The sequence below is a fragment of the Equus przewalskii genome, chromosome 19 (assembly GCF_037783145.1).
Source record: "Equus przewalskii isolate Varuska chromosome 19, EquPr2, whole genome shotgun sequence".
NCBI lineage: Eukaryota > Metazoa > Chordata > Mammalia > Perissodactyla > Equidae > Equus > Equus przewalskii.
The window spans coordinates 60,995,660-61,020,516 of record NC_091849.1 but is presented as its reverse complement, the minus strand read 5'-3'; the positions used below and the strand labels follow the sequence as shown (position 1 = coordinate 61,020,516).

Here is a 24,857-nt window from a genome sequence, read left to right as displayed (position 1 = left end):
ATTGCTTCTTCAAGAAGATATGCATTGATGACCCTTCAGCAGAAAAATGGCATCACTTAAATTCTCAGGCATTCAGATTTCATTGATCTGCCGTGGGTCTTGATAGTTTGTATTTTTTAACAAGTTTCTGGGTGACCTTACTCATCATCAGGAAACACTGGGAAGCATTAATATGAATAACTGATATACTGTGTCATACAGTACTCCTTTACCAGTATTAATTTTGAGATAGCAAGACTTTATATACTCACGTTTTAAGACATAAAATATTTTCATGTATGAGAGGTTCAGTTTATTCCTCTTAAACAAGAGCACATGACAAGTACTCCTCCCCTCCCACCAGGCACCTGGCAGATTTATGGAGTAGCTCACAGACACATTTGTTCAGTTCCAACCTCTTGGTGCATGGCTAGAATGCTGGACCCAGAAAGATGTCCTCTTAAGCATCACAAAAATTCTCAAAATCCTGGACACCAAATACACATTCCACAAGACTTGCAAAAATAAAACAAAGGAAAATGCAAGCGCAAAAGACATGATATTTCAAGTCAGTATGACTTGTTTCAAACACTTCCACAGGAAGTATAGTCTACACAGCATTGAAAAGAAATGTCTCAGCAGATTCATCAGCTTATAAAGCCAATGGTGTATTTTCTGAACTAAAAAAGGAGATGCCAGAGGAGAGTTACATCTGGGGAAGGATTATTGTACTAATGAATATGATCCGTTTCAGAAGGGGATGCCTTCTAGAACTTTTGTTTCCTGTGTTTAAAAAATATGTTTAATACCACTTCAATATTTATTCTACTAACTCCCTTGACCTATGAGATCTTGATTTTAACAACAGTGTTTGTTTTGCTGCTGTCGTTTCAAAAATGTTGCTTTTCAACAACCTAAAGCATGCGGTTGGTTAGGGATTACCAAGTGATAATGGAATTCCGTCTGATCATACACACTGAACACTGAAATAAAAAATATGTTAATTCACGTAGCAAGTGGATTAATAGCTATTTGAAGTAACAAATTAAGCTTGTATCTTAACTCTTATGGTTTGAAGTGAAATGTTTATGCCAAAATTACTGGGGCACACCACATGTTCCTTAGACTCATTTAAATTTTTGAGATCAGAATGAGTTAGTGTTTTGACGAAGCTATCTAAATAATTACTTCATCTGCATTTCACAGGCCATTAATGCATTTTTTTTCATACTAACCAATCCATCTGTGCATGCAACATGAGTTCACAAGACAATTATCTACTTTCTCACATGTCCCTTTGGGCAAGGGAGGCAGATAAAGGAAACTCGGAGTCTTTTGAGGACTCACGCTGTAATTGTTACCACTAGAGAGTCATCTGCCCTTTATTTTCTCAAATTCTCTACCTGAGGCATAGGCTAGCAACAAATTAATGATATAAACTTTGTAACTCACACAGTTTAGGGATCCTTCCTGAGGACAGACATTCTGGAAGTTCCATAATTCTATCAGAAAGACCCCACAAAGCTCAAACAGTATGTCCCATTTTTATGGCCCAAGTTATCATTCAGAATGCTAAAAAAAAGACTCATTTTGCTTTCGTTCTTTAATGTGGGACATTAGCCAGAAAGTACAGTGTCCTACGTGGGGACGTTTAGGAGTATCTACTGTAAGAGGCGCCGTATGTTAAGTCCTGAGTCATGGAGTGACTATGTTTAATTCAATGGGAAGATCAAGGAATTAGAGAAGGGTTTCAAAAGAAAAGCTATTTTATAGCATTATTCATAAGATTATCTACAACTTGGGGACAACTTTTAGCTGGACTATTTTTATATTTAAAGCTTAATTTTATACTATTAAAATAACATTTAAAAAATAAATCATACATATTATCTATGCTTATATTATCTATACTCATTGAAGAAATTTTATGCTTTTCAAAGTGACTTCTGGGGCCACCCATTTGTATATGGGACTAAGTCTCAGATGAAGGAAGACATTTAAGTATTTGAATAAAGTTAATGTCAGGATTAGAACCTGTTTTTAAAATCCAACTTTATTTCCCAGATCCTTGGTATTTATAAAGACTACAAATCAGCATAAAAAATTAAATACATGGAATTTAATTTTTAACTGAGATCTGGAAATAAATTTAGCATTAACTCATACTTTCGAGATAAAGGCGCCAACTTCATACCAGCATATTCAGTAATACTGTATTTCTTCTTTTTTCCCTTCCTTCTCTCTCTTTCTTCTTCTTTTCTTCTTTTTAAAACATCGATAGCAGTGGAGCAGGAAGCATAACACAGAAAAAAACCCAGCTGGTTGTCCTGGAGACAGGTTATCTTTATCAGTAGATATGAACCCTCATTTTAAATGCTAAGGAAAAATACTGGCTTTCATATATATATAATTCTTTTTATGTTTAACCTTTAAAAGATATATCTTAGACAAAGGTCTTTTATTTTAAAAACTTAAACACGTTGCACCATCCATTTCATTCCTAGTGAAATAAAATGTTATTAAAAGTATCATTCTCTGGCTACTTGAGGAATGGAGACAGTTCAACAGGCCAGCTGCTTCATTTCACTCATACAATGAAAGTAAACAACTATTTTTCTGGATGATAAATTGGTCCTTATTTCTCATGCATTTCCAAGCAATAACAGATCCTTTCTCTTTCTCTAACAAACTGCCAACCAGAGAACCACAGGTTTTACTTCATTTTGTTTCCTACATGGTAATAATAGAAATGGCTACCTTCCATTATTTTTGACAATTCCAGAAAATACCCTGAGTGAAGATTTTCCAGTGCTTTCAAGGGTCATTTGAAGTTCCAAGACTAAATCAGAGGCAGGCATTCAAGGGGCAGCTCAGATAAAGTCTTCTCTGTAGGAGGAAGCTGGTGGAACCAGAGAGGCTGAGAATTCTCAACTGGAGGGTTTATAGAGTATAAAAGTTACGCAGCTTTCTTCCCCATTAAGTGCTATCCAAAATGTGTCTTTTAACTGATAGTATTTTAGTTTCTTCTGTTTAAATGGACTTTTTAAGGTATACAGTTTACAAATCTGTTTGTATAAGTTTCTCTGAGTGTTTATTTGCTGATATGTGCTCATTTAACAACAAAACGTTATGTACAGAAACTTCAGTTTCGTGGTTACATATTCTTTCATTAGGTGGTGTTTTTTGGCATGCAACACTGAACCAATAATTATTGCACACCTACCAAATGCCAAGCCCCCTGCTAGCAATATAAGACACACTGGATCCCTGCCCTCAGGGAATTCACAGTCCGGTGAGGGAGGCTGAGGGAAACAGATAAACACGAGTACAAATTATGATCAGGGTATAAAGAAAGTAAATTTGTAAATTTGGTGCTGAGTTGGAGAATAATAGGGGCAATCTGGCTAATTTAGACAGGGACTCAAGGAAGACCATTCTGAGGAATGACACTTAAATGGAGACCTGAAAGACTGAGAAGAAGTGAGTTGTGTAAAGAGCAGGAAGAAACAGAGAGAAGCTTTAGAGGACCAAGAACAAAGGCCTTGACTGGGAAGGGACCAGTCTGTCTGGGGAACTTGGCCCCGGTGGCTGGGGCTTTGCTAGGGAAATGAAATTGGAGATGCCTCCTTTAGCCAGGATGTGGTAGTTTGGATCTTATCCCCAGACACTGAAGAGCCACTGGAGAATTTTAAGCAGGGGACAGACAGGTTCCAATTTATATTTTAGGGAAGTCTCTGGATTGCTGAGTGGAAAAGTAATTACAGTGAGACAAAAGTGCTTTAGAAGTCTCTATAATGGCACCTATCAATTCAGTGGCCACTAGCCACATGTGGTTATTTGCATTTAAACTAATTAAAATTAAACAAGGTTTAAAATTCAGTTCCTCAATAGCCACATGTGGCTTCTGGCCACCGTACTGGACGGCATCGAGAGAGAACATAGCTATCAGTGCAGGGATATGCTCCCAGGCAGTTCTGCTCTGGACATCATCCACAGCTTCCTGCGCTCCATTCTTCGGCTCCTCCCCCTTTCCACAGAATCTGCCAGCAGTAAGATGGCTCTTGGCTTCCCCATCCTTACCCCTTATTCCCCCGACTCTTCCATTTCTGTGACCACTTCTGTGCTTCCTTCTCCATCAGCACTTTCCTTTCCTCTCCCTCTGTTCCAGACACAGCTTTCCAGCAGCCCTTTGTATAACCTCCTAGAGCTGTCATGATGGCAACTTAAGTTCAAGATGTCCATAAAGGTATTGTTTTTCCCCATGACCATTAACTCATCCTGACCCCTCTATTTTTAATTAATGGCACTACCAATCTCTCAGTCCCCAGCTTGAAGTCATCTGCCCTTCTTGCTTTCCACTCAGGAAGACATTCAATAAATTGCTTAATCACAGATAATCTACCCTCATAATGTGTCTCACATACTTTTAATTTCCAATATTGCCTAATTAATTCTTGTCTAGGCTACTGTTATAATTTCCCTGATAAAATTCATTCCAAATCAGCATTGGTAGATTAATCTTCTTAAACTAAAGTCTCAAAGATACACTCTGCTCAAAGATACATACTATTTTCCCAGTACTGCTGTAAAAATAGTGTTGGATTTCCAATTTTACCATTTCTTCCTCTTTTTCATAGCTTGTTTGCTTTCCCAGGAACCTGTCCCATGCATTCCACCCTCGAACTTTGCTCATGCTATCCACTTTCCATCTCCTAAACATCCCACCTCCATTTATGACCGTCCAAACTCTCCTTTATTTAAAACCCATAAGTGCTACTTGCTCTCTGAAGATGTTCTTTAGATTCAAAACATGGTATTTTCTCTAAGTAATTCCAGGTACAATTTTTTAGTGTGTTTTTTTCTTCTTTAGTTGACAATTTTTCATCCTGCATTATAGAGTTTATTTATGTCTTATACCTTGTAATCTTTAATAGCAAAAATAGTGTACATATATTTATATGTCAGGCAGCTTGTCATATATTTATTTGACTGAATTAAGTAGAATATACAAATATCCCCAAAATCATTATAGATTTTATTGCAGCTGTAAAGAAACATCCCGCCTTGATGTATCTAGGTATTAAGACACATTAAATCTTGTGAAGATTTCTCAAGTACAGTATGACAATGTGCCTTTAGAAATGGCTGGGAGGAGAACGGAAGTCTTCAGTCATTTTGGAGTCACTCAGACAGATTGTTCTCACCTGTGAAAAGAAGCATAAAATGTTCTGTTTTGTCAGGGCAAAAGTATTTGCTAAGGATAAATTGAACATCATGTGTGAAATTCTCAAGTGATTGCACTTACCTGTAAGTCAACCTTCACCAGGATTTCAATTCTCAAAGTCTTTAGCCCAAGACGAGTGCCTGAGGGTGTAAAAGTCATGATTTGCTCTTGGACACTTAGCACAGTTGTCTTGAGGAGCAGCACACGCAGCGAAGAGCAGAGAGGCTGACATCTGGATTAACTAAGTACCTTAATGTTTCCTTAGGACTTTATTGAGAGAAGAGATTTCAAGAAGAAAATGCCTTCATTATTTAAATCATAAAATGTACAGAAAATATCACCGAAATTTTATAATTTACTTATATTTTTGGGAAAATCACTTGATACATTTTGAAATTCATAATTAGTTGACGGGCATGTAGAGAGTTTACAATAGTACTTATCACTATTTATATCTATATATAAATTTAGTACATTTATATATAGCTATATACATAAAAATATATATGTAGACATAAAGGAATATGGAAATGGTACACCATAATTTTGGGTTAATCTGCAAGTGCTGTTGACAAGCCACATGCTCCATGGTCATTGCTGCTCCCTGGTCACGGCTGCTCCTTCAGTTGTCAGGAATAGTTATTTGATGTCAATTTGGAGCAACACACAGCATATGGTCTAAAATATGGATACCAGATATAATTCGCTCCATTAGGTACCACTGTGTATGCTCATAGTCTCAGGCTGATTAGCCATCAATACAAATCCAGGAACCAAATGTGGATATAACTTTTGGAAGAGTTATTTTTCTAAGACGCTACTTTTTTTTTTTCAGTTATAACTTAAATCATGGAAATCAAGATGCTGAGCTGAAATGAAGTCTCAATTTCAATATTTGGATAAGCAGAACAATGTTAGTTTATTTAGTCATTACAGGTCATTAGCCACACCAGTAAAATATTTTTATTAAAATTTGTACGCTGACATATTAGACTTTTGTCCCACTATCTTACCTACCTGTAATTAATCCTATCTTTCCCTTGACATCAATCTCTAACAGCCTTTGAGTCATTTCTAACATTAAAAAAAACAAAAATCAGTGTGTCTGAAAGCAAATGTGTTCATGAACATAACTTTTATTTTTCCTGCTTTCTATCCATTTGAGCTAATGATTGGATTTGATGTTATCTGTGAAACGTTAATTCAATAAGAAAATGAGGAAGCAATACAAAGTTTCCAAATAATCCTTGAACATGCTAAAGATCCAAGCAGACCCCTGCCTCAGGGACCCCCCCCCCATTTGCTGTTCCTTCAGGTTTAAATGCTCTTCCCTCCAGATATCTGCAGAAATCCCTCAGGACCATGCTTGAATGTCATTTTCTCAGTAATAATGTCAGCTTCCATTTCTCTCTGACTTCTTACAGAGGTTGACTTTTCTTCACAGCACTTATCATTATCCTTCATTATATTCTATAACTATTCATCGGTTCATTCGTTATTAATTTCCCAATTAGAATGTAAGTGGAGGGCAGCAGCTTTGCTCTTTGTCATGGATTTGACACCCAAAATGTGTGTCCAACACCTGACAAACAAACATCAATTGAATAATGAGATCAAAATAATGCATCCTATTGGACAATTTGAATTTGCACGATCAAATGCACAGACGCTTATGTCTGCCTGGTCCATAATCAATAAGAGTTATGTTCATGCATGTATTAAACTGTTAATTGTGGAATAAATCCTTTCATACTATTATCATATCCTCTTATTAATACATGAAAAAAGTGATGAAACTGACTTAATGAGCCACTTTTGTCCTTGATCTCCTGTAAATACTTGAGAAGTGTGGTCACACATGCTTCATGGAAGTGTCTTCTTAGCCTCTCTAGTCTCCTCTGTTCTTATATGATTGGGCCGTGAACAAAACCATCATAATCTGACTTCCCACCGTCAACCTCCAATTACCCCCCTACCCCCAGATTTCCACCTACATCTCTAGCTATGAGAAGGATGCCCTTTTTCTTACTCTGTACGTAACTGCAATTTTGTGTCAGAAACTGAAAGCCGTTGTTTCGGCAGGAAGGAAGCACAATGTGTGCCGATATGAGAAGAGTAAACATGCAGCCCCTTTCACCACCAAGAGTGCGAGCGAGCGGAGATTTTAATTTTCATGATTATTCATGCTAACTAATTGTGAGTTTTCCACGTTATGCTGCCTGCCCAGATACTGGTGAAAATAAGGTCCACCTTTAGTGGCAGTGTCAGGCTACCACTTCACTCTTTGGCTTTTATAAGAATTATCTCTTTTGATATATTTTAGGTGTTTTTATGATGATAACCCCTAGAAAACAATGTTTACCGACATTACATAAGATAATGTTGGTAAATGTCACCACATTTATTCATTTTAATCAAAACAGATATTGAATAAACAGTTTGGTAAAATTAGCACTATAAATGTTAAACAATACCAGGTGTTTAGTATCTTCATTTTTTTCCATGGCACAGAAAATTGTTTTGCAATCTAAGAACAGACATAACAAATCAATTATTTCAATAATCTTTTAAAACTGGTTGTGCTGATTATCATAAAAAAAAGTAAGAAATTGGTTTAAACATTCGTGGAAAACGGGCAAAGAATATGAAGTTCAAAAAGGAAAGAAACAAATGACAAATAAACAGGAGAATATAATGTTCACCTACAAGTAACTCCCTAAATGTGAATTAAAACCCTAAGATATACCTTCTAGCTAACGCACTGCTCATTGTTTGACTGTTGAAAGAGTGAAGAAACGTCTACTTACATTTTCTGCTTGGTGGGAAAACTGACTTCTACAAGATAGTTTGAAACTGTGTATGAACACTCCTAAAACTGCACAACTTTCACCCAACAATGCCACTTTTAGAAATTTACTCTAAAGAAATAACCAGACAAGTGTATGAATATACACACACACATGCATATATATATATATTTTATATATGCATGTGTGTGTGTAAATATATTATTAAAACAGTGTTGTAACAAAATATTTCTAGATATCTACATATGTGAGTATGCAGATATTTTTATAATAACAGTATTTATAGTCGAAAATATCAAGAACCATCTAAATATACAAAACTAGAAGGTTATTGAAAGAAAATTTCATAGAGGTTAGAGAGGTGATGCTGTTGACAATTATTCATGGAAAAGACACTCACAGATAATTCTGAATTGAAAAACAGGTCAAAAAGAGTGATCATATTTTAGTACATAATATCTGATCACATTTCTATAACAAAAGCTATATTTTAGGTGTATGCAGAGGAAATAAGCTGGAGGGAATATGCTAAAATATTAACAGTGGTAATCTCTCGGTGGAATGATTATGGCTGATTGCAATTCTAATTTTTTTTTTCTGCTTTATCTCCCTAACCCCCCCTGCCCCCCGTACACAGCTGTGTATCTTAATTGCAGGTCCTTCTAGCTGTGGGACGTGGGACGTGGGACGCAGCCTCAACATGGCCTGATGAGTGGTGCCATGTCTGCGCCCAGGATCCGAACCCTGGGCCACCGCAGCAGAACGCGCGAACTTAAACACTCGGCCACGGAGCCGGCCCCTCATTTTTTTTGTTCAGTTTTCTTAATATGGATTAATTTTGTTAAAATACTTAGTTTAAAAATCACTTTGAATAAATGCATAAAAAATAAATAAGATATTTTGGTTGTAGATTGTTTATTAAACCATAACTCACTGCTTGGAAATGAACTGTGGTTAGGTCTAACTATGATTTTGGAAAGCTATTATTGAATAAAGAGAAAGAGGGAGCACATGTGGGACAGTCCATAGTTCTGACGAGCGTTCCACTTTTACTTTCTGGAAATAGAAAAGTCACAGCATTAATAAGAGTTATCATTGCCCAAGCTGTGCCTGTTAGAAGAGACACGTGGAGAGTTACATTAGAGAAGCATGGCCCTAAGTCACGAGAACTGGACTTCTGATTTATGAGAAATGTTACTTAGCGAGAGGTAAGTAAATAATGTCAAATAAGATGAACGCCAGCCACTATTTTCGCAAATCTAAACACTGGCATTTGACCACAGTGGTGATACAGGTGCTAGCCACCATCATAACAAGCAGCCTAGGAATAGAGCATTTCTAGTTGATGATCCTATTGGAAAATACTGTTGTTATTAACTTGCTGAATTATAGTTCGTCAAACACTCCAATTGATTAAATAATCACAGAAACCATTCCCAAATTTACGAGGTGCAAATTTCTGCTTTCTAGGACTCCTTGCTCTTCCTTTAGGTCCATGTCCAAACAATGACCAAGCCCTATCTTTTCTTGCTTTTTTTACCTGCACTTGAACTCTCAAAAATATTCCTTCCTTTTGGTTTGCATATCCATCACTCTAGCCCCCTTTATGGACTCAGGCCAGGATTCTGACTCTAGCTTTTAAATTTGATGACTAGTTCTTCCTGCCGATTCCATTGCTAAGGCTCTCACTAGATACTTTTGACACGTCAGTTTGATTACAGTAGTTCCCTGCTCCAAAGCTACAGTGGGTCCCTACGACCAATATAATGAAGGACAAATTCTGAAGGCTGGCATACCATATTCCTTGCAACTCAACTGTATGATTATTTCACCAAATTGCAGTCACTCCAAAACATCTTCCAATAATCCCCTTCTATAACCTGCATTACTGTTAGTCCTGAGATGTCATAAATCCTCCTGTCAAACCATTCAAATTCTCCCAGTTTTTCAAGATCCCAAAAGAATTCCCTGACCAATGTGGGCCTCTGAAAAATCACTGTCTGCTCAGTTGGTTAAGCAATTATACATAGCTTGCTTATTATAGTTCTATGTAGTTCTATCATTGCCTGGTGGTCTAGTGATTAGGATCTAGTACTCTCTCTACCACGGCCGGGGTTCATTTCCCAGTCAGGGAACCACACCACCCATCTGTGGGTTGTCACACTGTGGCAGCTGCATGTTGCTGTGATCCTGAAAGCTCTGCCACCAGGATTTCAAATACCAGCAGGGTCCCCCATGGTGGACAGGTTTCAGCGGGGCTTCCAGACTAGACAAACTAGGAACAAGGACCTGGGCACCCACTTCCAAAACAACTGGCCATGAAAACCCCATGAATGGCGGTGGAGCATTGTCTGATAGAGCTCTGGAAGGTGAGAGGATGGCGCAGGAAGACCAGGCAGGGTTCCGCTCTGCCGGACACAGGGACGCCAGGAGTTGGAATTGACCGGACGGCACTAACAACAATAACAAAAATATTGTCTGAATTGTTATTTAAATCTTTTAAATAATTAGCTCTTCGTGTGTTCATGTCTTTTCTACCCAACTGGATGGCAAACTCTCTGAGGCCAGGCACTGGATTTTGTAGGCGAGATCTTCCAGCTGGGGTGTGAGCATTCCCAGGAAGTCCAGAAAGCCTTTGAAGGAAGATTTTCAGATGCTCAAATTCCATGTGTCTTCTTGCCTGAAATTATCTCCTTGAGAACCCAGCCTTCTCAAAAAAAGGCGAATCTTTACAAAACAAAGGGAAAAAAGCCGAATCTCTCAGCCATTGGAATCCTCTTTTGTGCACTGCACAGACTTCCCTTCTGAAGCCACCTCTCTCTCAACCTCTGTTACCCTCAGATTTTATTGTATTTAAGATAAAAGCCCTATCCTGGCCTCAGGCTTCCTGTGACACACCTTCTGCCCTCTCCCTCCAGCCCCATTTCGGACCACAGCCTGGACCCCGGGCTCTTCTGTGCCGCCTTCCTCTGCCTGGATGCTGGCTTCCGCCTCACTCTCCACCTGGCTGCTGCTCTCTCACCCTTCAGTTTCAGCCAAAAGCTCTAATTTTCTCAGAGACAAGTCCTGACTCTGGGTCCAGCTAACTTAGGCCCGTCCTGTTATTGTCCCGGCTGACGCTCTCCACCCGGTCTTTGCAGCACTTATCAACTTCTATTTGGCTACTTATTTCTGTGGTTACAGGCGTACTCATCTCCTCCTAAACCTGAGCCCCATGGAGCAGGAACGGCGGCTGCTCTGTGTGCTGCTCCATCCCTGTGCCCAGCAAGAAGCCTGGCGTGAAGGAAGTGCTCAGAAAGTATCTGCTGATTCAGTGAAGGAGTCCAGAAAAGCCTGTATTGAGTCCAAACATTAAATCTACTTTAGCCATAGAGGGACCTTGAAGATGATGGAAACCAGAGCAGTGATCTCATTTTAGAGAAGAGGGGGTGGGGGCCCACATTTAGGGATGGACAAAGTAGAGACTAAAACCCAGCACATCCATGTCCAGCCAAAGTGCCTCTTAGTTCTGCCATTCTCACTCATGACGCATCCTTAGACAAATCGGCACTGACAGAACACCAGCTAGGGCAGCGCGACGGACTTCTTGTTGGAGTTCAAGCCTCATTAATTCTAACTTTAATTAAATAAATAAGATGTCTACAGCCTAAAGCTATCTTGCCTCAGTATTTCCATCTGTGTGATATGACGCTTCTTCATTAAAGGAGCTTAGTGAGTATATCAGAGGAACAGATTATAAAACTTCTAATTTCTTTTTCACTTTAGTACTTTGAGAAGAAGAGGTTTGATCTTTCTTTTAATCATTTGCCTAAAAGAAAGACAAGGAAGATAAAAATTGTAATATGGTCAGTTAAGAATTAAGGATAATGAGGAATGAAGATTAACTCCTCCTGTGTTTGCCTTTCCGTGTGAGCCATTCGGGAGACACACGGGCCATCGCGAACATTTTCTTGCTGTGCCAGTTGGTTCCTCACATCTGACCAATAGAACCAGAAACAGAAGTGGCTGCTACTGGGGTTGTGTGCTAACAAGCTAGTCTTCCCGGGCAACACGCACGAGGAGCCTCTTTAGTATTGCATTATTTCAAAAAGCCTTTTCAGGTGTTGTGTAACCTTGTTTGGAGTAAAAGTAGGGAAGAGGAGGAAATCTACACTACCACAGAAGATACCTGAGATAATTTGCATAAACTACCATTGTTGAGGTTTTGTGTTTGTCACAGGATAAGGAAAGAGTTTTGCATGTCACTAAAAAGAGGAAGCCATCTACCCAGTAAACCTCAATTTAGAGAGAGAATTATACAGCCTATTACCACAGAACAGAATAAGAGGATGGCATGTGAAAGAAGGACAGCATTCTCTCAAGACCGTTGAAATAATATATTTTTTAAAAATCACAGCAAAGCGTTATAATTCCACTCTACGTTTAATACAGTAAGATGGAAATCTGCGGCTCTTAGGATGGAAGGACAGCGCTACATTCACATGGAAAACTCCCAACAGGAAATGAGAACTTGAGCATGCTGTGGCTTAAGTGTTATCCAGGAAAGTGTAATGACGATTATTTGTATGCAAACTGCATACATTACCAATATTGAATCACTACTTCAAAAGATCTTTTGAAATACCTCAGGACTCTACAATCTAAATATATTTTTTTCCTTGTGGTAAGAGAGCAATTACTGATAGTATCCATAATTTCCTGTAGAAATAAGATCCATATTATGTTCCCGGTTTAGAAAAAGCATTAGAGGAATATTTATGAAATGAATGAGAAGGTAACATTTCTAAGGAAGAGTCAAATAACCTTTAAGAGAACATTAAAGATTGCTAATGGGCCTCGTTTATCAACACCATGAGGATACAACAGTGTACAAAAAAGGATTCATGGATTTCACACAAGCGTTAGGCGTGAATTATTATAATCACGCACCTGTGTGCACAAAATCTGATGTAACCTGCCTAACAAAATAAAAGCTATAATTACGATAATATTTCAACATACATCAAATATTTTGTTGACTCCAGTATGGAACAGATGAATAGGATAATCTTTTTTTACTATTTTAAAATGAAACACAAGCACAAAGGGGAAAAAGCCATGTTTTATTCATTTACCAAAAAAGCTAATTAAAAACTAGCTATTCAAGAGAGAGCTACCATCCAAACACTCATCAAAACGTTCCGCGATGAAGTCTAATCCCCGGGAGACTCCACGACCTCTGACCTCCGAGACTAAATCTCCATGACCATTTGCTCATGACCCACTCTCTGGCCCCAGGAATGTTGCCTTGTAATAGGATTTGTGTCATGACATATCCCCAAACACCGACACACTAAAAGGAGAGCGACGCGAAGGGAAAGAATGTGCCCTAGTCATCTCCGTGTTGCAGAGCATCGTGCCTTGCACACCTGCGCCCGCTCAGGACATATACTGAACTCATCCTAGTTCACCCATTCAGCATAGACGAACCAAGCACCTCCCATGTGCCAGCACTGTGCTAAGCACTAAACAAAACAAACACGGTCGGGCCTTGCCCTCATGGAGCTAAGCGCTTGAGAACAAGTAATAAAGCACTTGCAATAATATGAGCTAGGTGCTCTGATGCGTGACAAGAGGGTGCCATGGGACACTGGGGGTGCACCATCACGCAGTCCGGGAAGGCTTTCTGGAGGAAGACATCATGGCAACATGAGCCCTGAGGGATGTGAAGGACCTGGGCAGGTAAAGGTGTTGCTTAATGAAAATGACACCATGCGGTATTAGTGGAACTGAAAGAAATGCAGCGTGACAGGCTGTGAGAGTGGAGAGGAAAAGACCTCAGATGAGGCTGCAGGGACGGGCCAGGATGAAATCAGAGAGAGTTGCAGCACACACTAGTAAGTCTGTCCTAAGAACAAGGGGCAGATACCGAAGGTTGAGAACTAGAGGAAGAACATAATAAATAAGTTGGCTTTTGAGGGAGATTATCCTGCACCACAGGGAAGAGATGGCAAGGAGGCAAGATCTGTGTTTAAGTAACTTTAGGAAGAATGGCAACTTAAACCCTGGGGCTCTCGGAGTGTTAAGCTGCTTGCCCCAGATCCATTCACCGTGCAATAGGGTGACATCCTGTTAGTCCTCCTAGTGCATGGAATTCCTCTGGGGAACGGGGAAAAATCGCTTCTGCTCATAGTTTCCAAATATATCTTTTCTTTTTTCTCACTCACTTTTTACTGTCTCACAAAATTGATACAGATAGTGTTGAATTTTTGATTATCTTTATAGTCCTTGGTCTTTTTTTAAGGTAAGAGCTACATTTTTATGATAAAAAAAACAACAACAGCACCTGGAACACTATAGACAGCTTATATTTGTAAAATACATATACAAATGAGTTTGATTTGGGAGGATGATGACTCTCCTGATTTCCTTTTTTCTGTCGTGCTCTGTGGAAAAGTTCTCCACTCTGCATTTGAATTGCAAACTCCCCTCTAGTGTGTTCTTTAAATGTGTTCATTACAAAGTACAAGCTCTTTGGGGAGAATTGACTCAGTAGCTATTTACACTGTAGTATGAATTAGGAGAGCTTTGTGGTTTCCCAAAGATTCACCAGATAGCACCTAGCAAGCTTGAAATACAAGTGCTGTCAGATGGAGTGGGAAGGGATGCTTTGGAGGGTGGCGCAGCAAAAAGGATAATTTAATGCAAGAGAGGTTTTGGCTGTGTAAGAATTCTTACACTTAAGGAAATATTTTGACTTCCATGTCCTTTGTTAAGCGATAACATTATGAATTGCATAGGAAACAGGACAATACTCATGTGGAACAGAGGATGCAGGCCATCTTTGACATACAACCTATTGCCACGCCTGGCTTCAGCTGCAGGAGTTATTAACAGATGCAGCAGCCTGTACTTCTGATTCAACATCACAGGACATTGAGCTATCAGCAGTACCCCATAACACCCTGCCCTCATGCTGGGGCAGTGGCTATGCTAATCTGAACATCAAAGGTCAGGATCTTTGCCATAACAACCCTTCTGAGAATGTAACAATGTCCCCTAATTTAGAAATCTCTCCACTTGGTACAGTTTCAAGCAGTCTGATCAGACACAGCTACTATTACAAAGGTGTTACGACTCACACAATTCCATTTTATTGAAACTGGTTTGCATCTCACAATTTGTTAGGCTGTCGTGTAGACATGCTTTGAATACAATTGACCTGGGTCAACGTGACAGTGGAAAGAGCGAAAAGCTTCAAAATCTGCTTTGGCTCATTTGTCCCAAGTTTTATTGAACATAAAGATCAACTGATGCCTTGAAATGATTTGGACGGTGCATGAGCTAAAAATTCTCAAGGCCTGATGGTGGCTTAAACTCAGAAAAGATGCACATTGAAATGTTGATTAATTCTCTCATTCTGCTGATATTTTCCTGTAACTAAATATGTAAAGTACTTCAGAAAACCAAAGGTTTTTAACACAAGGCTCTTTTAAAATTTAGAAATAGCAGATTCATAGAAACAGAAATATTAACATCACAAGGAATGAAGTAACTGACTGAGGAGATCATTCAGAAAGGAACATCCCCTAATTGTGTTCAGGGCCGCCATCTCTGCCGCTCTCCCTCTCGTCCTCTCTTTCTCTCTCCCTCCCTCCCTCTCCACTCCTCCACCCCACTTGCCACCCTTTACTCTTGACATTATTCTAAACAAGTCAATTACAAGAAGAAGACTACGGGATTTAATTTAGATGTGTCTATAAAAGTCCTGATAGGTCTTTATTTTAAAGAATATAGTGAATCCTACATTTACTCTGTTCTTAAATACTTGTAACATTTAGTTTTTCTGTCACTGAAGCTCTTAGAAGGGAAGTCTAATAATTTTAATAATCTTTATGACAAAACTGTTTTTTATATTATAGGCATTAAGTGAAAATGCTCCATGTGTGAGTTTCTGTGCTGAAATCAACTCTCATTTAATCCTTATAAAAGCCAGTGTATTATTATATCCCATCTCACTGAATAGGAAACTGAGTTTTATACCAAACTTCGTAGCTCTACAGAAATTACTGTTAAAGTAGACTCAGAGCAAATTTGAATATTCTACCTTAAATTACCCAAATTTAGAGGATACTGGCCTCTGCCATCATTTCTCTTTCACAACAATTCCCTTTGTGTAGAATTCTTATATGATTTATATGATGCATCTTTTTTTTCTTCTTCTCCCCAAAGCCTCCCAGTACATAGTTGTATATTCTGGTTGTACCTCCTGGCTCTGCTGTGTGGGATGCTGCCTCAGCAGGGCTTGATGAGCAGTGCTAGGTCCATGCCCAGAATCTGAACCCAGGAACCCTGGGCCACCAACGTGGAGTGCACGAACTTAACCACTACACCAGCAGGCTGGCCCCTGAGCTGTGCCTTTTATTATGACAACACATAGGGTTGACAATTGTTATAAAGGTTTTAGCATAAAGCTATTTGAAAGATAGCAGAAAGAAAAAAAGTTTAGAATTTTTAGTAATATAGTATTATATGCAAGATTGTGCATTGCACTCTATGTTTCATTTCAGTTAATTGGATTGCTTCTGTAACTGGCTTTAGTAATCAATTTGATTTATGTACTGGCTATGTGATCATAACAAGATTCAAGAACATTTAATCCACCCGTCTTATTTTTATTTCCATCACTCTCCTCTTTCTCTCTTTCTCGGTTTCTCTATCAATCTCTCTCTCACAGCATAAAATAGTCTATTATTTAATTTTTGCAGGTACTGTGGTAGATATCTGTTATTTGGGGTCTTGTGCATATATATATATATATATATATACATTCTTCTAGAAAAACTCTCATATTTCCTCTGGAGAACCACAGCTACCACGTTTACCCTGCTTTAGTCCATGTGGTTTGCATGAGGCTGATTCTGATGCTGTCTCTGGAAGGGGCCTGGGAGCCAGGCCCACCCAATCAGAGCCCACTTCCTCATGATGAGAAGCTCAGGGATGGGATGTAACTCAGGCTGAGACCACGGAAGCCCTCCCAGGACCTCCCACTGAGATCACTGGAAAGACTCACGTTGATGCTTTTTCTACCAGGAATGCCACTCAGGAGTGGGAGGAACCCTCTTTGCTACCAGTTAGAAGAGATTTACTGAGAGTGAAGCCAACCAGAAGGGAAGCAGAGAAGAGAGACGGAGAGTCAGACTTCTGACATTGCTGTTTGAGCACCTAGATCCAGTCATTCAAGGCCCTGGGAATTACAGTGAGTCAATAAATCCTTTCTCTTGCTTAAGCCACTTTGAGTAACTCACACAAGTGAAAGAATCCTGACAAAAGCTGAAGTAGCCACAGAGTACACACACTTTTGTATCCTGCATTCATGGAGACTGCGTACATCTCACAACACAAATTAATGGACTGCCCATTCTTTCATACTTGGATATTTAGGTATCTTCCAAATTTTCATTAAGATAAATAGTGCAGAAATGAACACCTACAACATGAAGCATTTTCTATAGTTTGGAATATGTCTGTAATTTTTTTAGAGGATAACTGGGTAAGGAGAAACTTTTTCACAATGTTGCCAAAAATCAATGGACATAATTGCAAACGCTTCACCCTCAGCAAAATTATTTTTTATACAGACAAAATAAACAGATAGACATTATTAAATCTTCTGCACCAGCTTTGTATAAACATGCCTTAAGTGCTTATTTCATTATTATGAGAGACATAACATTTTCCGCCTCTGAACTGAAATCAGGATACAAATATTGGAACATTTTCCCAATAAAGCACAAGGATCAAAGAAAAAAGAACTATTATTTACAAAGTTACCCTGAATTTTTCTTATATATATTAAAATCTAAGTGGAGGAAAATAAAAGAAAGAAATTTTGGGTTTTAATATAATGAAAAATTATATAGAAACAAGAATTATAGTCACTGTGGAAAAGCTGACATGATCCTCTGTAAAAATTAAACACTCAATTTCCACTAAATATCATAGATTCTAGTAATTCCTTTATCTCTTAATGAAGTCAGTCCTACATGGCCTGATCTTGACTAGGTACCTGAACAGTGAAATAAAACTACTTGACTCCAATTTTTGAAAAAGAACAAAATTAGAGTGATAGATGAGATCAATGGAGTAGTCAATCATGTAACAAAATCTACTTTTTGTGATAATTCTAGTTAGCAATTAGATGGACTATGAACTGGAATCCTTGATATAAGTTAGTTTTATGCATTTTCCCCTTTCATCTCTTACAATACATGAATGTAAAATACTTTCAAACCAATGAATTGCAAGGAGAAAGATGTCTTTTTATCTTCAATACTTCAGAAGGAATTTTCAGACATGTCTAATTAGCCAAGATTCATTCCATTTGGGACTCTTCTGGGGATAAAGGCCCCTTAGGAATCTCCATTTGGAAGACCCCCTGCCTTCAAGGAAATCACAAGCAGTGAACAAACAAAAATGACGATGGGCTTTTTATGGGAATAAACTAGTCCTATGAGGATAGAAAAGTACTTCTTAGCTTTCCAGGTTATGAGGCTGTGCTATGGCTTGATAAGGGATTATCTTGAATCTAAATAAAAAGTATGATAAATCCTAAATCCTTCCTTTTGAACATATGTATTATTCCTCATCATATTTTTCTAAATGGTGGCAACTTTCTATATATAAGTGTTCTCAAATGCTGCCATCTAAAGGGTAAAGTTGGGTACAGCCTAATAATATCTAGAAACAAAACAAGTACAGTACCTGAAGATTTACAAAAGTCCAATCATCTCATTATATCAAAATACTAATTTACAGATACTACTTTTATCTATCTGAATGTTTCGGAAGAGAAATATACAGGTAAAGAATTAAAAGATTAATGAATATTTTGTCCATGTCCTTAGCAAAAGAAAGTAAAAATATCGAGAGTGAGTTAAATGTGCACCAAAATAATACTAAGACTAGTAGTCATAACAAAAATTAAAAAGATAGTTTATAGGTCATTTTATAAAGTAAAAGCTTTGAAGTATTTATTTGCTGATTAAACATTAAGATTAAGATATAGTCACATGAGACCCATGTTTGTCAATGCATCATGGGCTGGGTATAAATTAATATTTCTAATTTTGGAAAAGGTCGGGAAAGCTATTCATGCAAACTAGTTAAAACCATCAATAAAGTGCCAGCTCAGCCATATGCCAAAATACTGAACACACTCAGTCTGAAAATATTTTGCAGAAAGCAAATGCCCAGGTCTTATCCAGATGGCTAGGGTATATCCAGAGAAAGACAAGGCTTAAATGTACTGTTAACCTCCTTAGCATTGTTGTAATGGTGATTTTGGTAACCCATAAGAACACACAAGACAATCAATATAGTATTCTTAAACTCACACAATGTTATATGTAAATTATATCTAATAAAGCTAAAAAAATTATATAAACTTACAATGAAATAAATTATATTAGACACAAAAGATAAGAAGAATGCACAGTAAGCACTTTGCAATGTCTGTTCATTACTGCCCATAAAGACTTACAATATCTGGAAAAGACTAGCAATATCTGGAAAATACAAGCATTTTGGCCCAAGAAAAAGATATTCTAGAAATAGATTGGAGCTACTTCTTTGAAAGAAAAACAAATTATCCATCCATTGACACCATCTAAATCCATTTGCCATGATTATGTGGCTATATATATCCAAAACTATCTAACAATGTCCAAAAACTGCTAACAATAGTTTCAAGTCCCAGGCACTTCCTATCTGAAGGAATTACCTCATGTCACCTTTCAATCAATAAAATATTGCTTGGGCTTTTATATCCCTCTCGTATGAGTTTAGTTAAAATGAGTCTGTTTACCAAAGCCTGGTCATCGCTTGGCAGAACCCACAAAGAAGGCTCTGCAGAGCCCCCCAAGACACAGCTCATGCAGAGAGCGCTTCACAGACAGTGGTTCACCTTTCGGCTTGCTATCTTCTTAGCTGTACCTCATCTTATAGGTGTGAATAGTAACCCCTTGCCAGGAGGCTTCTTGAAGGCAGAGACTGTCTGGTTCATTCAGCCTCTGCACTCAGTGCCTGGTCTCCTCAATACATATTTACTGATGGAATGAATAAACAAATTGTTTATATTTAAAAATAAAGATTGCATAGTTGTTTATTAAATTAATATGAATGGAAGTAAGTTTCAAATATAAAATGTGTATCCAGAATAATATCCACTAAGCTTCATTCTAGCTTATGCTTTAGTACTGAATAGAAATCGTCGACAAATTAATTAATTTCAACATGCCATGTTGGACAATAACAAGATGTGTAATTTTTTTGGGCAAATTGATACACATTAATAAGCTTGCTTCTTCTTAATCTTCTTACCTGAATTTTAAAAAATTTGAAGTGGCTTCTCTAATAAAATATTCTCAGAAAAATTTTCGCTTCTTAACATCAAAATCATTTACTTGAAATGGAGTGATTTGTTTGTATTTTATTTTATTTGTTTATTTATTTTTGGTGAGGAAGAGTGGCCCTGAGCTAACATCTGTTGCCAATCCTCCTCTTTTTGCTGAGGAAGAGTGGCCCTGAGCTAACATCTGCCCACCTCACTCTATTTTGTATGTGGGATGCTGTGGCAGCATAGCTCGATAAGCAGTGTTCAGGTCCGCATGCAGATCCGAACCTGCGAAGCCTGGGCCACCGAAGCAGGGCATGGGAAGCTACCCACTACGCCACCGGGCAGGCCCCTGTTTTTATTTTTCAATGTGATTAAAATAGTATCAGCATAGTTAATATTTAAAATACTCTAACACTTTGGAACCCAGAAAGCAGGGACACAAGTTCCACCTTTCTGTGTACTTCAGTAAGATACTCCATTTCCTTAATCCTTAAAATGGCAACAATAAAACCGTGTTCTCACAGGCATGTTGTGTCAGCACAAGGACTGAAACAAAATAAAAGCTCAATGAACGACAGGCATGCGTCAGGAAGAGGAGGAGTGCCTGGTAATTGAATTGCGCTATTTCTTCTATTTCTAAGCAAGGATGCGCAATTCTTGCTAGATGCGATCTTAGGACCATGTTGTTAGCTTGGGAGAACCACCTGTTCTATGTGCAATGGCTCTCTTTCAAGCTTCCCATTTAATTCTAGCAAATCTATCAGCTGATTTAGCCAAGCAGTGATAACAAAGAGAGCTAAGACCCAATGTTCTTTTTACAGCTTTGCTTTGGAGAAAAAAGAAAGAAGTAAAGAAAACACTTCATTCTACTCACACGAATGCTTGAGAGGGGATGTCATCAAGGCCCTGATGGAACAGGAAGTGCCTGCTATCAGGAGCATTTATCTAACACAGGTTTTCACAGGCAACACTAGGCACGTGGGACCAAGCTGGCTTTTAGCTTATAGTACTTTTGCTCCACATGGTATAATGTTTTAATATACTATTACACTATAGTATAATGTTCAGTCATCGTCATACTTTGCTCATGACTCTTCAAGTTCAGATTTCTGAAGAGCAAACACCAAAAAATGTACTAAGTGAATCATGATCACAAAGGTATGAGGACGCGTTCAGAGATGGACTGCTTAACCGAACAGCTGAGTTGCAAATTTCATGAAAGTTGCTAATAGCTATTTAATCTACAGTTGTCAATGTTAATAACAGTGGCTTTATTTGCATTTCACAGATGGGATTCTGCGAGGATCTGGCTCGATACATTTGAGTTACCAAAATATTAATATTGGCTTTTGCAATCTTCCTAACATCATACAGTTTTGTTTAAGGTACATAAATAGCATTTTCAAGTTTGCCTAAATATGAAGCTTAATGTATTCATTCATACAAAGCTAGTTCAGGAAACAGAAAATTTTATTTATTATTAAGTTTCTTAGAGGCCAGGCTGTTATCCAGACTAAATGCTCCTTGAAGTAGGAATTTTAAGAAGTATATTTAAGAGCTTACAGTTCATAATTCATAATCCATAATTCATAGTTTTGAAGAATTTACAGTCATAAGACTCAAGCCTAGAAACTGAAGGTGTTACCTAGAAATATAATAATAAATCATGAGGGCATAACGTTATTTCCCAGAAGGTCATGTTTTAAGAAAACAGTTACAGTAGTGATATTTATGTGAAATCATGCATTTTTATGCTTGCAAAAAATCACATTTATAAATGGTGGCATTTATTATAGAGAATATTATCCCATCATATCAGAAAAATCCTAACAGTATCAACAGTGTCACAGGGCATAAGAAATATACAAAGCCACCATTCTTGAAAGTCAAATATCAGAGTTGACACAAAATGTGCCATGTGGAATATCAGCATCCAGAGATCTTCAGTATTGAATCATTCTAATTATACTATTTAACAACCAATATAATTTTAGAGTTTTCATTTAATATTTAGGATTTTCTGAGTTATGTTAACTAATTTGGAATGAAGAGAGAACATACGCTAAATTTTTGTAAAATAAAAACATCCTTCAAAACAGACTGAATTACCTTTAGAGAAATGTAATATAAGCATTTTGAATGTTTAACCCAATTTCCTAGTATAATGAACTTATCGTTAGTTATTTCACTTTCCTTCTCACGCCCCTCCGCAAGAGTGATGATTATATTGCTATTGCTTCTTTGGTGAAGAAACTTAGATGTTGTAATGATATCTCATGCTTTTCACTGTTGGAATTCAGAGCCAATAATTTAGGGTTGAATCTTACGTTTGATCACTTCACCGTTATTGAAAATAACCATGGAAGGTCTTGGTTTATCAGGACACGTCCCCTTGGGGCAAGGAGAGCCTTCCCTCATGGTGTCTCGACTCTCCTCATTGAATCTGCTGCCAACACACGGCCCCTCTCTCGGCGCTGGCACTCAGAGCAAGCACAGCTGTTGTACTAAATGGTGCCCCAATTCTTTCTTCTCCAGGGATTAATGGCATTAGAACCGGGGGATATTCATTAGCTTTCAGAAAGAAAAAAAATTGAAATATGGCTATCACCAAACTACAATCTTACAGAAAGTAGCCAAACCTAAAACCAGAACACGTTCCCCTGCTGTTTAGAAATGATTTTCATTCATTTTCTTTGCCGAGACTACTTCCGGCTTATACAAAGCCAATGCATTTCTCATACTACATATTAATAGTATATACTTTAAGACATCTTGAAGGGTTTGGCACAGTTTTAGTAACTGGAAACTCAATTTATAAATGGCTATCTCAGTTTTTTTTTTCAGCAATGCTGTTTTCCAAAAGTCAGCATGTCTTCCAACAGCTAAGGACATAGAGGAACACGTGGTTCGGGTTTGGTGGAAAGTGGATAAGGATCAGTCTGTCACCATTTAGTAACTGCTTTTATGAGTCTAAATACCCACGTATTCAACACATTTCTCTCTTAACCTCTTTCTTGGTAATATATATATATTATATTTTATATATATGTTTTTCAGGAGGATTTTTTGGTAAAATAATTCAAGAACGTTTGAGCTTGCTCAAACAACAGTAAAATCCATTAAAATTCTAGTTGAAGCCCTGGAACTTGTCAAGGTGTCTGCAGATGGGCCACCAACCTAGAACCACTGTGACTTTCCTGTCAGAGCAGCCAAGCTCTAGGAAACCCATCTGAAGTCATATTTGGGGTAACACTGAAAAGCAAATATAGCCACATAAACCATAAAACTAGTGTGTACTACAGTTTTATGGGCATGTTATTTTAAGAATTATATCCTTAATTTAAATGATAAGGTAAAATAAATCACAACATTAGTAAATAATTCATTCTCCTAGGCATTTGACCAATCTTTTTGGTGTATTTTATATACCAAAATACTAACCACTGGCAAAGCCTAACATCGAGACTATAACAATGCTATTACTTAATTAAGGAATTAAAGGAAGATGAAGCTTAAAAAATAGGACTATCAGACTTTCAATCCAACAAATTGACCGCTCTTCTATTTCTTGCTTTCTCTTCTCATTAATTTCCTTTTTAAAAATTATTTTCTTGGTTGTGTCTTTTGTTGAAATCATATATTCCTGACAATTGTTATCTCCATTTTCTCCTTTCTTTCTTTTTTTCCTATCAGTATCAACTTAGCTATTGTATTATATAAAATACATAACAGGTGGCTAAGTCATCACACAGTATTTCCAGAGGCAAACAAATGCTACCTGAGGCTCACAGACTTATCTTCAAAGAAGCTCTCAGTTTCGGCAACCTGACAGGAGTCACTGGCTGCTACAAATATTGTAAATATTGCCTTAACTGAATTAGAGGAAGCTTTCCAACCGTTATCCAAGTGTTAGAGCCTACACATGGATATTTACCACATTTCATTTATATGAAAGGTACACAAAGAAAAAAATAGTTTATAAAATTTGATCAAAAAATCATTTATAAGGCATGAAAAAATAATTTAATTTGTTATATAAAACCCTAGCACAAGTTTAAGCATCAGAGATAATCTTATGAATAAAAAGATCTAGCCAAAAGAAGGAATCGACTTAACTCCAGGGAAGTATTATTTACTCTGTAAAAACGCTCTCTCTTGCCTCTTAGTAGATTTTAAGGGTGAAAAAACAAATTTGACTGGGGGGTAATGGGAGACCCACATGTTGATAAGTATGACGTTTGTCCAATATGTATGTTGAATATAAAACTTTCCCCTTTATATGAAGGACTTTTAAGCCCTTTTTGTTAGAAAATAAACTAATGCATGTGAACAACACTCTTAAATCCTTTACCATTTATTTCAAAAAGGAAGAATGTTTTGAAAGAAACAGAGCCTCTGGATTGGTGTTCAGGGTGTCAAGTCAACTCCAAATATACAATATGGGAAAAAGGCATACATATTTTAAAATTCT

The 24,857-nt window shown here is 37.7% G+C and overlaps 1 protein-coding gene and 1 long non-coding RNA gene across 9 annotated transcripts in view; one reads left to right on the top strand and one right to left on the bottom strand.

Moving 5' to 3' along the window:
• The window catches only part of LOC139077378 (uncharacterized), a 63,122-nt gene extending 54,340 nt beyond the window's left edge, over positions 1-8,782 (top strand). The window contains exon 3 of the long non-coding RNA XR_011529837.1: positions 8,648-8,782. This is a non-coding gene — a long non-coding RNA (uncharacterized lncRNA). The remainder of the gene's footprint in view (positions 1-8,647) is intronic.
• The window catches only part of ADGRB3 (adhesion G protein-coupled receptor B3), a 644,987-nt gene that overhangs the window by 422,463 nt on the left and 197,667 nt on the right, over positions 1-24,857 (bottom strand). The window lies entirely within an intron of this gene.